General features: G+C 41.7%; 1 protein-coding gene across 2 annotated transcripts in view; it reads left to right on the top strand.

Annotated features, from left to right (window-relative positions):
- Nucleotides 1-15813, top strand: part of LOC124545154 (acetyl-CoA carboxylase) — a 259301-nt gene that overhangs the window by 105575 nt on the left and 137913 nt on the right. The gene's annotated exons all lie outside the window — the stretch shown is intronic.

The following is a 15813-nucleotide window of genomic DNA, read 5'->3' as shown; positions in this document are numbered from 1 at the left end:
ATGTTCTGTTATTAACCTACAGTTTGATAGTGTTCCGAGTATAACTCTTCGTCAGTAGTCGTAATATTCTCACATAGAACGTCTGTAAGGTATTCTCAGAGGTTAGAAAGGATAGGTCAACGATTTGCTTGTCGGTAGTGTACTTTGACAGTAACCTTGTAACTACTGTACCCACAAAAGATGTTCGTGCGATAACATTCGAAATAATGATTCAGCATGTTACACTGGTTTCATCTTAATAAAAATGCCTTTTCTTTAAATATGTCAGCTCAGATGGTTGGATATGAGGGTCAGCATGTGCATCAGTTCTATGATAAAATGTTCTCACTTCTCTGTGACCTAGTACGTTGTTGTGCTGCAAAAGAATACTTTTCTTCTGCCTAGGGAAGGATTACAGTCGAAGAGGCGCGCGATTTGCCACGTTCCATTTGGCTTTCAGAATGCTAATAGTACCGGTGGGGTGGGTGTCATCTTTGACATTTGTGAGAAACAAAGCCAGCTTTATTTCTCTGCTATTCAGACTCCTTCAGTCTCACCTTCGTGGTAGAATCTTCGTATGGTAAAGCGCGAAACTAAGGATGTTGTTTACTTTAGAATGTATAGATAACTGTGATATGCTGGCTGAGTGGGTTAGTGACATACTACGAACACAAAATCAAAGAGATTGAATTCTATTCTCAGTCGGCCCTGGGATTTTTTTTTTTTCACTTATAACCTCTGTGGAACTCCGGTACGTAGTGACACCGACTGATAGACGACGCAGTGTACGCACTTTATTTTACAGAAACTCGGTACATGCAAGAATACATAACACACTCGAATCACAGAGAGAACTGAACGACTCCCGTCACATGTCAAAGATAAGATTGGGAGTCGTTTTCTCTGGCCAGCGATGCTAATGTTCCCATACCTTTCTCACCTCTGTCAACGGTTTGTTGATGTAAAAAATGTCAAACTGCATCGCGGTTGTAAATGAACATGAAATTACTGGCCCTCCTATAACTGGCAGAGTAAAGCAACTCAAACGACGGAGGAAGGCAAGGGCATACATATTAGGTTAGTGAAACATTGCGACTGTGGTGCTTCAAACCAAGATTCAAGCGACATAAACCTGGATATTGGCTACGCCGTTAGTGTCCTTAGAATCTCGTCGCTTAGAATTTTAGAACATGGATAGTGTCCACTTGATCATATCAGTTTACACCAAAAAAATACTTGAAACAGCTGGGACACATTTCTGCTTTCAGGCTCGGTTTCGGAGGATGTAATAAACCTTTTTCCTTCTACTAAAGCGAATGACGAAATGCAATAGTTAGCAGTCCCACAACAGATATTTCACGACTGTTGTGTGCCACGTCGCCGTGTTTTTTGTCTAACTGTAAGTGAAAATTTGCACTGTAAGTGAAAATCGCAACTGTTCAGGAGCGGCTTTACGTGTATCTTACAATCACCTATAGAAGGAGGGAGATGAAGTGTTCCTTAAAATTAAGCATTGGATCTACAATATTTTCACTTTACATTGTCTTCGTGCCATCACAGTAGATACCAGTGCTGTCTAGACGTTTCATGTTATAATCTGCTGGCACAGAGCTGTGCTAATTTTTGTCGACGGTCATGTTTATATATGAAATTCGCCCCCAACTCATCTCATTTAGAGACTGAAAAACAGTCATAAAACATCTGAGTTTAATTTGGTCACATTTACACACAGTTCCATCGTGTGTTATTGTACATGACAGAAATTTCTTTCTGCTCCTTAGTGAAAAACTTGGTAATGTTGTATGACCAAGTAAACATGACACAAGAATCGTTATACGCTTGACTGGCGTCATTTGTCGCTGAAATATTGAGGAACATTAAAAAAAATAATCCCACTAAGATAGAAAAGAAATGATTCAGCGCGTCACATGTCTGTCCTTGACTACTGCGACGTCATAAGACAAGGACAGACGTAATACACCACATGGAACCTTGACCTCGCCCTAGACTCATGCGTTCGATTTGTATCTGACGTCTGACTATACAAGCACGATACCCCACCTCCCTATCTGGACTGTGTGCTGACCGTCACGAGAACTTCTCCGTGCATTGCGCGTATCTGTCGCTCAGTCAAGTTTCACATTGAGATATAAGCATGTTACCATGAATAGCCAGCATCGTGTGCAAGATTTCGACCGAACTGCACACAAACTCCCTTTCACAAGGCGGCCTATCCAAGACGTATCTGTGGCGCTTAACGTCAAATTGAACTGTCCGCAGCTGAGAAGATTATGCGATGTAGGAATGCGCCTGCGAATGTGGTATTGTTACTGTGACTGACATTAAGATGTTCGCGCGACGTAAATACATTAAATCCTCCAACCCTTTCAGCACACTGATAGTTCCAGTTCCGAAACACTCATTCTTTGTTTGTGTGTACTGATGTCAGTTGCTGTATTATTAATTTATTTAATAGTCACGATAGAACTTTTGTTTTGTTCGGATAAAGGATCGACAATGTTAGTTTTAACGTCTTTTATTTTTTATCATCATATTTTGTCATTTCCCAGGATTCAGCTAAATATAAACAAATGCTTTGTGTCTTTGATTCATGTAACTTTTTTTCGTCTTTGCCGTAATTTTATTTGACCAAAGGCTGGAATTTAGCTTATTTATTGCTTGTTTAGCTTGAATAGTCCTCTACCTTATTTCTTGTTTACTGGAACCCTGATCTGTCACTGTAACTCCCATAATTATACTTATGAAATGCCTGAATAGTACTTCCATCTATGATGTGTCATATTGCTTACTTCCAATAGAGAGAGATTTTGTTTTAGAAAAAATGATTTGTTCCGTTTTATTGTATGTTTCTATGCATCCTCGTGTACTCTGTTTCAAGGTAATCTGCAGCCAGTATTATCTGATCACCGGCGAATAGTTAACTCGACAGGTAATCTCCATCTATGTTTAGGTCCATTTCTTCACACTTTTTCATGCATTTTTAAGAACTTCGTTAAGGTAATATTTAAACATAGTAAATGCTATACAGCACCCATCTGTAAGGCCTTTGGTTGGTCGCATTACTCTGGAGATCTCTCTTCATATTTTAATTCTTGTCTTAATTCTTGGTAAACTTTCTTAACAAGAGAACATATTTCGGATGGCCAACATCACGCACTGTTACGATGCGATATTGCAGTGGCTGTGTTATTCTGATTACGATGCAAAGTTCCTTTACACGTACATGCATGTCCAAAGGAGCAGTCACTGCGGCGACTACAGCCGTTACGTAATAAATTAAATGTATTCGCGAATGCGAATAATGACAACCGTCAGCTGTAGAATGAAATGACGACAGTGAAAATTTGTGGTGGATTAGGAATCGAACTGCATCGTAATCCGAATTGCACAGCCTCAGCAATATCGTATTTACCTGTCGATACGGGGCAAGCGACTTTCGAGTACAACGTCTGACCTGTACGGGAATACACGTAGTGGATGAACGAGTACAGATCTCAGATGCGTGACTGACGACACACGGACCGTGAGCCGTGCACGGCTAGCCAAATGGTGAGGCGATAGGCGGCAAATCCGGCTTCGAGTCCCGGTCCGGCACAAATTTTTATTGTCGTCATTCCATTCTACAGCTGATGGTTGTCGTTATTCGCCACTGTGAATACATTTAATGTATCACAGACGATTTGTGGCCCGTGGCCGGAAGTGAGCGTGGGGAAGAACTGTTTCCCCCGTCCTATAGGCATCCTGCTCAGCTGTCTGCTGTAATTAGCCTCTCAAGACACGTGTAGTAGCAGCACGAAGAAAAGCGTGTCAGAGAAAGAAGAAGTTGTGGCCATCGAGGAGACACACAACAGGAAGACTAAGCCAAAAGAGAAGACAGGTTACTCATCCAGTGAAAACAGTTCCCAGCGGTATTAGTACGAGGTGGAATCCGCGTTCCGGCTTCAGTTAGGCTCGAGAGGACACTGGATAGTGCACAAAGCGGCATTATTATGCTGCGACCTTGGGTTAGTGCTCCGCAAAATACCGATAGTACTCGGATTCTTTGTGATCTGTGGCTTGACAGTACTGCCCCAATTATTAATCCAAAGATTTTGTAATAAAATATAGAGCCATTTTCCAACCCTACCTACATCATGACAGGACGGCATCCAATCTTTTTTTGGGGGGGGGGGAGGGGGGGGGTGTGAGGGAGGCATACCAACTGAAGAAAATGAAGACAGACAATCTCCTGAAGTGACTATACAATTTGATGTCAAAAGCCCCTTAAAGGTACCACTCTTTTATCAACGGAAGATATTAGAGCATTCAATCTAACCGTACAGTGCCTCGACGGTGTGTGCATAGTGTAGCTCAATATAAAGGCGCACTGGCCAGTTTCAACAGAGATCTGTGCATTCTATGGAGAACAGTTTTACAAAAGAACCCAACAACGGTAATCAGACGAGAATCTGAGACAATGAAATATGGAATCTGTACATCAAAACTACTACTAGTGTATTAACGACTCTCCTGTGACTATGACGTAATCTGCTGCTAATTCAGCTATTTTTTATATCATCTGCTACTAACTTCGTCCATTTTTAATGTCATCCAGCATATTTTGCTCCCGTCCTTTCCTTTGCAATCTTGCCATCATTGCAGGTAATTTCTTCATCGTTATGTTATTATTTCCACCAGTTTTCTTTCCTCGCCATTCTTCAGACTTTCAGGCCATTTCACCTTTAGTATTTTTCTCCACATCCAAATCTCAAAAGTAACAAAGTATTCTTTTCTCTTTCTTTTTGACTGCCATATAACACCACACTCCACGTAAAACACTTTGCGATTCTCTTAATTTTAAGGGAATTCTGTTTGCTTTAACTAAGCACTCAACTTTTAAAAAGCTCTTTTAGCCATAGAAATTCTACTTCCTATTTCCTCGACGCAGCTTTCATTTTCTGTCACCAAAAAGTGTCATAAGATTTTACTTGTCCCAAGTTCTTTTCTCCCAGTGATCCTTTGACCCAGTATTCATATTTGTTGATTCTGATCACTTGGACCCTTCTTACATTTATCGTCATTACATACTCTTCTTCTACTTTTACGATCCAGTCCATAATAAACTGTAAACTCTGATTCAGCCAACACTGCTTGATTAGCTGCGTAGTTAAATTTCTTTATCCTTTATTCTTTCTCATACTGTTGTGCCTCTTGCTTCTTGCAATGCTTTGTCTGTTTCTTTCTCAGCAAAAGTATTGAAAAGCGTTTGTGAAAATCAACAATACTCATCTCCTCTGTTTCCTCATGGCCACTCTTTTAATTCCTATTACCATTTCGTCATATGTGTATCTCCTTTATCAGTCGTCAGTCTTTCCAGGTAACTCTGTCAGACACCTTTTTTCAATCAGCTAAACAAATGTACACATACCTGTTAACTAATAGCATTTTTTTGATTCTCAAACAGTCGCGAGAAAGTGCGTAGGGGAGCAGATGAACGAATCTGCCATTCTAGGCACATATGTAGGAAGTGTCGTGTGTTTACAATCTTATTCAGTTCTACCTGGTTTCCACTACATCTCCGCTAGTTATTTTTATCACAAATCGCAGCTCCTCATTAATAAATGCGCTACTGCCCACAGATTTTGTTTATTCTGATGTACACGCTCAGTTGGCGTGATGGCCGGCACACAAGTCTTACGAGCGGCCAGAATACGTTCTCAGGCTTTCTAATCGCGCTCGACATATTGTCGTTTCTTTCTCCTATAAAAAGACACTGTCGACCTTGAAAGGCGCTTGCAGCTGTAGCAGTAGTTGCCATAATCAGTACAGCAACATTGCTACACAGGAATGATCGCATGTAAAGGTCGCAGAACTGGCGAGGAGAAAGAAGTGGCGTTGCGAAACGTCAGAGGCCGTGGGACTCGATACCCCCCGTCGGAGTGACGTCTGCCCAGAGCGTGGTGCCACCGGGCTGGCCGCGATACCACAACTCACACACACGCGGGGTTCGGCACTGCCGCTGCGCCTCTTCTCTTCTGCGGCCGAGTTACCGCGTCACTCACACAGTACCGCGGGCAGGCGGCGCTAGCGCTCTACCAAGGTCAGTCGTTTCTGTTTCGTTCTTCCATTTGAACTCTTCCATAGATGACAGTACTAACTTTGTGAGTCGGTACCAAAGCATTTTCCGTGTTGGGCGCTAACGTCGAATTTGGATGGTCTTCGGCGAGAGAAAAAAGAAAATGCTTGAATTAAATGTAGGACAGGTACATCTTCAACGGGTTTATCAAATGACAGTGAACGTTTCATCTACAGCCCTAGTGCTCGACCGTTATAAGCTCACAGATAACGAGCAAGATAGTGCAGAGGTGCTCATCATTCCATGAATTCATTCATTCATTCATTGTGTTGAGTCTCACATCATACAGTAGTACATTCTGAAATGTGGAATAGGCCAAGGAATTCGTTAACCGACAGAAGCACCGTTTGCAAACTTCATGCTTCAGTAACCAGTTGTTTACATCTATCATTCGTGGGACGCGTATATCTCACTAAAGTAATACGCCATATTATATCCCGATATCTGTCTAGTGCTACAATCGAACAAGAAGCTTTCGGAAATTGGAAAAGATACTGTGGAACGTGGGGTAGGTGTATAGAGGGCTGTGAGCGGCATGTGTTTGTAACTGGTCCAGTGCATCTAGTTCACGAAAATCAGATCAAATCGCCGACTTCTCCTTTCTTAGAATGTCTGAAGTAACTGTGTTCTTTATGCTTCACAGACATTCTTACTTCATATAAAGTAGAAAACATTGGTATGTGCTGTGCCAAAGCCATCATAAAATTTTATATTGAGGATTTTTGTACGATATTTCATGTTTTTAACTGTAGTGAGAATAAAATGTGTGTCGGTGCTGATTTGTTACGCTTTCTCCATATTTACCATACTAGTAAGGTCATTGTACAGATAACAATTTAACGCTGAAAATCCTAGGTTCACATGAAAACATGGACCTTGTTAGGTTCGTGGGACACGTTTGTCCCTCCTCACCGATTTTCAAAATCGGTCACATTAAAATTTTTTTGATAGGTTAGCGTATTACAGATCAAAAGAAAACACTATTTAACCTTTTATTTTTCAAATATATGCAAAATAAATTAAATTTTAACAGCCTAATGGTTAAAGAAGAGCAGTGGATGTTCTCTGTGTATTTTACGACTGACTACAAATTAATGACTGCTTAATTGGCAGGAAAAGCACTACACTGAAATTCAAAAAAAAGTTAAAACAGTTGCAGTATCTACCTACCTGCCTTATTTTATATCTGCCTAGCTTTATCACCTCAAATAACTTCTGATTAGTTAAAGATATCTGTAATCTCTTTTCATCATGGCTAACAATGATCATTGGCGCTTGATTCAGCGACTAACACGTTAGGTAGAAACAGGGATCAATTTAAAAAAAAATGAACTGTATTATTGTTTTGTGACAAAATACCAGATCTGAACGAAACCAGTTCATTATAACCCTTATGTAGGTGTGACAAAACGTTACGGAGTAAAAATACGTGGAATAACGGTATTACATTGAGATGACGAAAGTCATGGTATAGCGATATACACATATACAGATGGCTGTAGTACCGCGTATGCAAGGTGTAAACAGGGCAGTGCATTGGCACAGTTGACATTTATACTCAAGTGATTTACGTGAAAAGGTTTCCGACGTGATTGTGGAGGCACGATGGGTTGGTTCAAATGGCTCTGAGCACTATGGGACTTAACTTCTGAAGTCATCAGTCCCCTAGAACTTAGAACTACTTAAACCTAACTAACCTACGGACATCACACACATTCATGCCCGCGGCAGGATTCGAACCTGCGACCGTAGCAGTCACGCGGTTCCAAACTGTAGCGCGTAGAACCGCTCGGCCACTCGAGGCACGATGGGAATTAAAACTTGGAACGCGGAACGGTAGATGGACCTGGGCGCAGGGGACGTTCCATTTCGGAAATCATTAGAGAATTCATTAGTCAGAGATACACAGTGTCAAGAGTGTGCCGAGAATACCACATTTCAGTCATTACCTCACACCACAGATAACGCAGTGGCCGACGGCCTTCGCTTAACCACCGAGAGCAGCTCGCGTAGAGTTGTCAGTGCTGCAAGACAAGCAACACTGCGTGACATAACCGCTGAAATCAATGTGGGGCATACGTCGAACGCATCCGTTAAGACAGTGCAGCGAAATTTGCCGTTAATGGGCAATGGCAGCAGTCGATCGACCGCGAGTGCCTTTGCTAACAGCACATCGCCTGCGGCGCCACTCCAGGGCTCGTGACATATCGGTTGGATCCTGGACGACTGGAAAACCTGGCCTGGTCGGATGAATCCCGGTTTCAGTTGTTAACACCTCTTGGTAGGGTTCGAGTGTGGCGCAGATCCCTCGAAGCCATGGACCCACGTTGTCGATAAGACACTGTGCAAGTTGGTGATGGCTGCCTGATGGTGCGAGCCATGTTAACATGGAATGGACTGGGTCCTCTGGCCAAACTTAACCGATCAGTAACTGGAAATGGTTATGTTCGAGCACTTCGAGAGCATTTGCAGCCATTCATGGACTTTCATGTTCCCAAACAACGATGCCATGTCACCGGGTCACTGTTGATCGGGACTGTTTTGAGGAACATTCTGGACAATTCGAGCGAATGATTTGGCCACCCAGATTACCCGACATCAACCCCATCGAACATTTATGGGATATAATCGAGAGGCCGGTTCGTGTACATCATCCTGCACCGGCAACACTTTCGCAATTATGGACGGCTACAGAGGTAGCATGGCTCAGTATTTCAGACGACTTTTGAGTCCATGCCACTTAGAGATGTTGCACTACGCAGGGTAAAAGACCGACACGATATTAGTAGGTATCCCATGACATCTGACACCTCACTGCGTTGTGTTGCTGTTGCAGCCGCTTGTGTGAATGGCGTGCAGCCTAACGCTAGTTACTATAGAGCAGTGATTTCCAAACAGGGGAGGTAATTACAGCTAGAGGGCTAAAATGTAATCATCTGAGAAGTGAAAACAAAAGGGTTCATTTTCGCTTTGGGCACGAAACTGTTTTTAAACGATCATTACTATTATCACTATTTCGTAAGACAGTAACACTAATTACGTAAGTAGCGATGGTGTGGAGATCTCAGCTTATCGAACGAAAGTATGAACAACATAGCCCCACATAGGCCACCAAGTGTGCACACACTTAGCACTTCGTACAGCTCATCGGTGACTGTAGGACTGAGACATATATATCACATATGGTTAAATATCTCATGAGAATGCCTTCTGCGAATTGTGGATTGTTCCCGCAATAGACTAGAAATTGCTTGACTGCTCACTTTGCAACAGTAAGCGAACTAGACAGCACAACACAACAATGACTGCATAATGTCTATTGCACTGCTATAGGGTCTGCACTGTATTATTATTATTATTAATATTATTATTATTGTTGTTATTTCTTTCCTTTCTCAGACGTTATGTCTGGTTAAAAATGGAAAGTGACGCGGACCTTGATCAAGCGTGACTTCCTTTTAACTGTACGGTATATGTTACATTGCATTTAGGAACTTTCGGGTAATTGAACATGTATCAATAATTACAGATTTGGATGTAGCTGTATGAAGGATTCCCTCACTTCCGCCCGAATCCTACGAGTAATCTATCATAATCATTGCTAAAATGAATGGTTTTGGAAGTCCATACCATTCTAAGAACCTTCTGTGATTGTGTATGATCGAAATCTAAAAGTATGCGTAAGTTATTGTAGAAAACAAATGTGCATGTACGATTTTGAGACTAAAAATTAACTCGTCTAATCTATTCGTCGGGCGTTTTACTGTCGACACTTTCGGTTTCTGTCTGCCGACTTTTCACAGGAACCATCCCGGCATTTACCAGTAGCCATTTAGGGAAATTACGAAAAACCTAAATCAGGATGGTTCAAAATGGTTCAAATGGTTCTGAGCACTATGGGACTTAAAATCTGTGGTCATCAGTCCCCTAGAACTTAGAACTACTTAAACCTAACTAACCTAAGGACACCACACACATCCATGCCCGAGGCAGGATTCGAACCTGCGACCGTAGCAGTCGCGCGGTTCCGGACTGCGCGCCTAGAACCGCTAGACCACCGCGGCCGGCAAATCAGGATGGTCGGACGCGGATTTGAACCGTTGTCCTCCCAAATGGGAGTCCAGTGTACTAGCCACTGCGCCACCTCGCTTGATATAATGATGCTGCTGTAACATAACCGTTGTCAGTTTAAACCACGTTCCATATCTCAGTAGTGTTCTCTCTCTCTCTCTCTCTCTCTCTCTCTAGTAATGTTCAGTTTGAAGATGAGATATGAACACAGTATTATATTCTTCTTTCTTGTGGCTTAGCTCAATGGTCATTTTGAAGATGAGACGTGAACGCAGTATTATATTCTTCTTTTTTGTGGATTAACTCTGCAAAATGTATTTTTGAATCCATACAAGAAATTATTATTTAATTCTTTAAACGTATCGTTTCGCTATACTTTGTCACAGAACATGTAGCAGAATACTGTCATGGTTGTTATTAAAGGCCTACAGTTTTATTCGTATGCTTTAATAATGTAGATTATATGAATGGTTTTTTTTTTAAATTCATGGAAGAAACAGACTTCGCAAAAGTGTAAGGACATTTCAGCTCGTTAGTTCCTGAAGTATGTTAAAATTAGCGGTGCCCACCTTGCTACTCGACGCAGAGCTGTCCAACATTGCAATCTGTTTCAGTTTGTAATTCATTTTCAAACAGCCAACATAACTCAGAATATAGGCGTCCGTAAGGGGAGGTGGGTGGGGGAAGCATTGTCACTTGCGCGGGTGGGAGGGAGCGGCATTTACTCCCCGACCCTCCTCTGGAATGCTTTTCAGTTCATTATGGGTGATTTCCCCCCCCCCCCCCCCCCCCCCCCCCCCATGAACCATGGACCTTGCCGTTGGTGGGGAGGCTTGCGTGCCTCAGCGATACAGATAGCCGTACCGTAGGTGCAACCACAACGGAGGGGTATCTGTTGAGAGGCCAGACAAACATGTGGTTCCTGAAGAGGGGCAGCAGCCTTTTCAGTAGTTGCAGGGGCAACAGTCTGGATGATTGACTGATCTGGCCTTGTAACATTAACCAAAACGGCCTTGCTGTGCTGGTACTGCGAACGGCTGAAAGCAAGGGGAAACTACAGCCGTTCTTTTTCCCGAGGACATGCAGCTTTACTGTATGGTTAAATGATGATGGCTTCCTCTTGGGTAAAATATTCCGGAGGTAAAATAGTCCCCCATTCGGATCTCCGGGCGGGGACTACTCAAGAGAACGTCATTATCAGGAGAAAGAAAACTGGCATTCTACGGATCGGAGCGTGGAATGTCAGATCCCTTAATCGGGCAGGTAGGTTAGAAAATTTAAAAAGGGAAATGGATAGGTTAAAGTTAGATATAGTGGGAATTAGTGAAGTTCGGTGGCAGGAGGAACAAGACTTCTGGTCAGGTGATTACAGGGTTATAAATACAAAATCAAATAGGGGTAATGCAGGAGTAGGTTTAATAATGAATAAAAAAATAGGAGTGCGGGTTAGCTACTACAAACAGCATAGTGAACGCATTATTGTGGCCAAGATAGACAGAAAGCCCATGCCTACTACAGTAGTACAAGTTTAAATGCCAACTAGCTCTGCAGATGATGAAGAAATAGATGAAATGTATGACGAGATAAAAGAAATTATTCAGGTAGTGAAGGGAGACGAAAATTTAGTAGTCATGGGTGACTGGAATTCGTCAGTAGGAAAAGGGAGAGAAGGAAACATAGTAGGTGAATATGGATTGGGGGGAAGGAATGAGAGAGGAAGCCGCCTTGTAGAATTTTGCACAGAGCACAACTTAATCATAGCTAACACTTGGTTCAAGAATCATAAAAGAAGGTTGTATACCTGGAAGAATCCTGGAGATACTGGAAGGTATCAGATAGATTATATAATGATAAGACAGAGATTTAGGAACCAGGTTTTAAATTGTAAGACATTTCCAGGGGCAGATGTGGATTCTGACCACAATCTATTGGTTATGAACTGCAGATTGAAACTGAAGAAACAGCAAAAAGGTGGGAATTTAAGGAGATGGGACCTGGATAAACTGAAAGAACCAGAGGTTGTAGAGAGTTTCAGGGAGAGCATAAAGGAACAATTGACAGGAATGGGGGAAAGAAATACAGTAGAAGAAGAATGGGTAGCTCTGAGGGAGGAAGTAGTGAAGGCAGCAGACGATCAAGTAGGTAAAAAGACGAGGGCTAATAGAAATCCTTGGGTAACAGAAGAAATATTGAATTTAATTGATGAAAGGAGAAAATATAAAAATGCAGTAAATGAAGCAGGCAAAAAGGAATACAAACGTCTCAAAAATGATATCGACAGGAAGTGCAAAATGGCTAAGCAGGGATGGCTAGAGGACAAATGTAAGGATGTAGAGGCTTATCTCACGAGGGGTAAGATAGATACTGCCTACAGGAAAATTAAAGAGACCTTTGGAGAGAAGAGAACCACTTGTATGAATATCAAGAGCTCAGATAGCAACCCAGTTCTAAGCAAAGAAGGGAAGGCAGAAAGGTGGAAGGAGTATATAGAGGATTTATACAAGGGTGATGTACTTGAGGACAATATTATGGAAATGGAAGAGGATGTAGATGAAGATGAAATGGGAGATACGATACTGCGTGAAGAGTTTGACAGAGCACTGAAAGACCTGAGGCGAAACAAGGCCCCGGGAGTAGACAACATCCCATTAGAACTACTGATGGCCTCGGGAGAGGCAGTCATGACAAAACTCTACCATCTGGTGAGCACGATGTATGAGACAGGCGAAATACCTTCAGACTTCAAGAAGAATATAATAATTCCAATCCCAAATAAAGCAGGTGTTGACAGATGTGAAAATTACCGAGCTATCAGTTTAATAAGTCACAGCTGCAAAATACTAACGCGAATTCTTTACAGACGAATGGAAAAACTGGTAGAAGACGACCTCGGGGAAGATCAGTTTGGATTCCGTAGAAATATTGGAACACGTGAGGCAATACTAACCTTACGACTTATCTTACAAGAAAGATTAAGAAAAGGCAAACCTACGTTTCTAGCATTTGTAGACTTAGAGAAAGCTTTTGACAATGTTAACTGGAATACTCTCTTTCAAATTCTGAAGGTGACAGGGGTAAAATACAGGGAGCGAAAGGCTATTTACAACTTGTACAGAAACCAGATGGCAGTTTTAAGAGTCGAGGGGCATGAAAGGGAAGCAGTGGTTGGAAAAGGAGTGAGACAGGGTTGTAGCCTTTCCCCGATGTTATTCAATCTGTATATTGAGCAAGCAGTAAAGGAAACAAAAGAAAACTTCGGAGTAGGTATTAAAATTCATGGAGAAGAAGTAAAAACTTTGAGGTTCGCCGATGACATTGTAATTCTGTCAGAGACAGCAAAGGACTTGGAAGAGCAGTTGAATGGAATGGACAGTGTCTTGAAAGGAGGATATAAGATGAACATCAACAAAAGCAAAACGAGGATAAAGAAATGTAGTCGAATTAAGTTGGGTGATGCTGAGGGAATTAGATTAGGAAATGAGACACTTAAAGTAGTAAAGGAGTTTTGCTATTTAGGGAGTAAAATAACTGATGATGGTCGATGGAGAGAGGATATAAAATGTAGACTGGCAATGGCAAGGAAATCGTTTCTGAAGAAGAGAAATTTGTTAACATCGAGTATAGATTTAAGTGTCAGGAAGTCGTTTCTGAAAGTATTTGTATGGAGTGTAGCCATGTATGGAAGTGAAACATGGACGATAACCAGTTTGGACAAGAAGAGAATAGAAGCTTTCGAAATGTGGTGCTAGAGAAGAATGCTGAAGATAAGGTGGGTAGATCACATAACTAATGAGGAGGTATTGAGTAGGATTGGGGAGAAGAGGAGTTTGTGGCACAACTTGACTAGAAGAAGGGATCGGTTGGTAGGACATGTTTTGAGGCATCGAGGGATCACAAATTTAGCATTGGAGGGCACCGTGGAGGGTAAAAATCGTAGAGGGAGACCAAGAGATGAATACACTAAGCAGATTCAGAAGGATGAAGGCTGCAGTAGGTACTGGGAGATGAAGAAGCTTGCACAGGATAGAGTAGCATGGAGAGCTGCATCAAACCAGTCTCAGGACTGAAGACCACAACAACAATAGGTGATTTTCCGTGATGGCGATAAGACTCATGTTTAGAAAGTTGTAGCATTACGTGGCTGACCACAGTGTGATAGTTCTATGAATACTTCGAACTGGCCAACTCCTTTATAATTTTAAAAAATGGTAATTTTAAACAAATGCCCCCTCCCCTCCGTGTATAAATTTCTGCAGACGGCCATGGTTCAGAACACTGGATACTGTGATTGGATGTGGATGTTTTATGGTCTCTCTCCCCGGGAGAGAGAGAGAGAGAGAGAGAGAGAGAGAGAGAGAGAGAGACTGCTAGTAACTTAGTGACGCACATCTTGCGACTGTATTTTTAATGAATATACACATAAGAACAGATAATACCGTTAAGCATTGGAAGACACGTGCGAGCTCAGCCTTTTATCCAATCAGCAGGCCACAGGCAAGGTGGTAACTACCGTAAGCCATACATCAAGCAAGAACGAAGGCCGTGGGAACCCATTGTGACTGTCAATAGCAGGACGTAAGTACTATCCCATGCCCACTGTCATGCAGTACCTAAATCGTAGCCGAGCTCGTACCAGAAGTTGCGAATCTGTATTGTCGTGTAGTTATTCTTGCAACGCGTACGGTTTTTCGAAAAAATGATAAGGTAACAGTATCCCATACTTTGTTTCTCACTTAAGGTTCCGTGTTGGTGTGTACAACACGTCTTTCAAATGTTTAACAAGAACTTCTAGTTTGAACAGAAATGGCCTTCTGATCTGCAGTCCAGCCCCTGAGTTCGGATTTTGTGAAGCAGAACTCGTATTTGCCGGAGCTGAGAGTTGGGAAGGCGCTGATCAACTATTCATAAGTGATAGTGAATAAATTTTTCTTGGAAGCTACGGATAATTAAATACTACTAATACGTATATGAGCACTGAGCCATCAGTAACTAATTTTTGGTTAATTACTGTTTTATCCCTAGAGAGAATAATTCTGCGCAACAGTGTTTTTAACTTTTAATTGTTACTCTGCGATAATAATGCACGAGATAGAAAAGGTGTATAATAACTTTGGAGTTACGAAAAGAAAAAAACATGCCTCATTTTTTTTTCATTTTTGTTTAAAACGTGTCTATGAAAAACCAGGTAGCAGTTAGGTGTCAGATTACTTTTAGGGATATGTGCTGACCACTTCGCAATGTTCATAGGAGATTGCAATCCATGGTTACAGGCAGTTAACCGTAAAGCAAATTTCATTCAGACTCAACTTTTCATTGAATACGATTTTCTTGCCTGCAAAAACAGGTCGTAAATTTCGTTTTGTGGATTTTTTGCTGTACTTGATTACCATGCTATTTTTCATTCGTTTATATCTTATAATTAAGCTGTTCATAGACGCCTGAAACGAAAAATTTCAGACACACAGTCATATATCTGTTTCTTATTTGTGTAAACTTTGCAAGTAAAAAAGGTTTATTGTCTCAACTGTTTTACATGTCCAATACATGACTTTGTTATGGAGCTTATATTTTCATTTCTCTCTCATTGTTTATCAGAAATACACTCCCAACATATCCGAAAATTTGGA

Source organism: Schistocerca americana, chromosome 8, assembly GCF_021461395.2.
Source record: "Schistocerca americana isolate TAMUIC-IGC-003095 chromosome 8, iqSchAmer2.1, whole genome shotgun sequence".
In the NCBI taxonomy this organism is placed as follows: Eukaryota; Metazoa; Arthropoda; class Insecta; order Orthoptera; family Acrididae; genus Schistocerca; species Schistocerca americana.
Note: the sequence above shows the minus strand (reverse complement) of the source record. Positions and strands in the feature narration are given on the sequence as shown.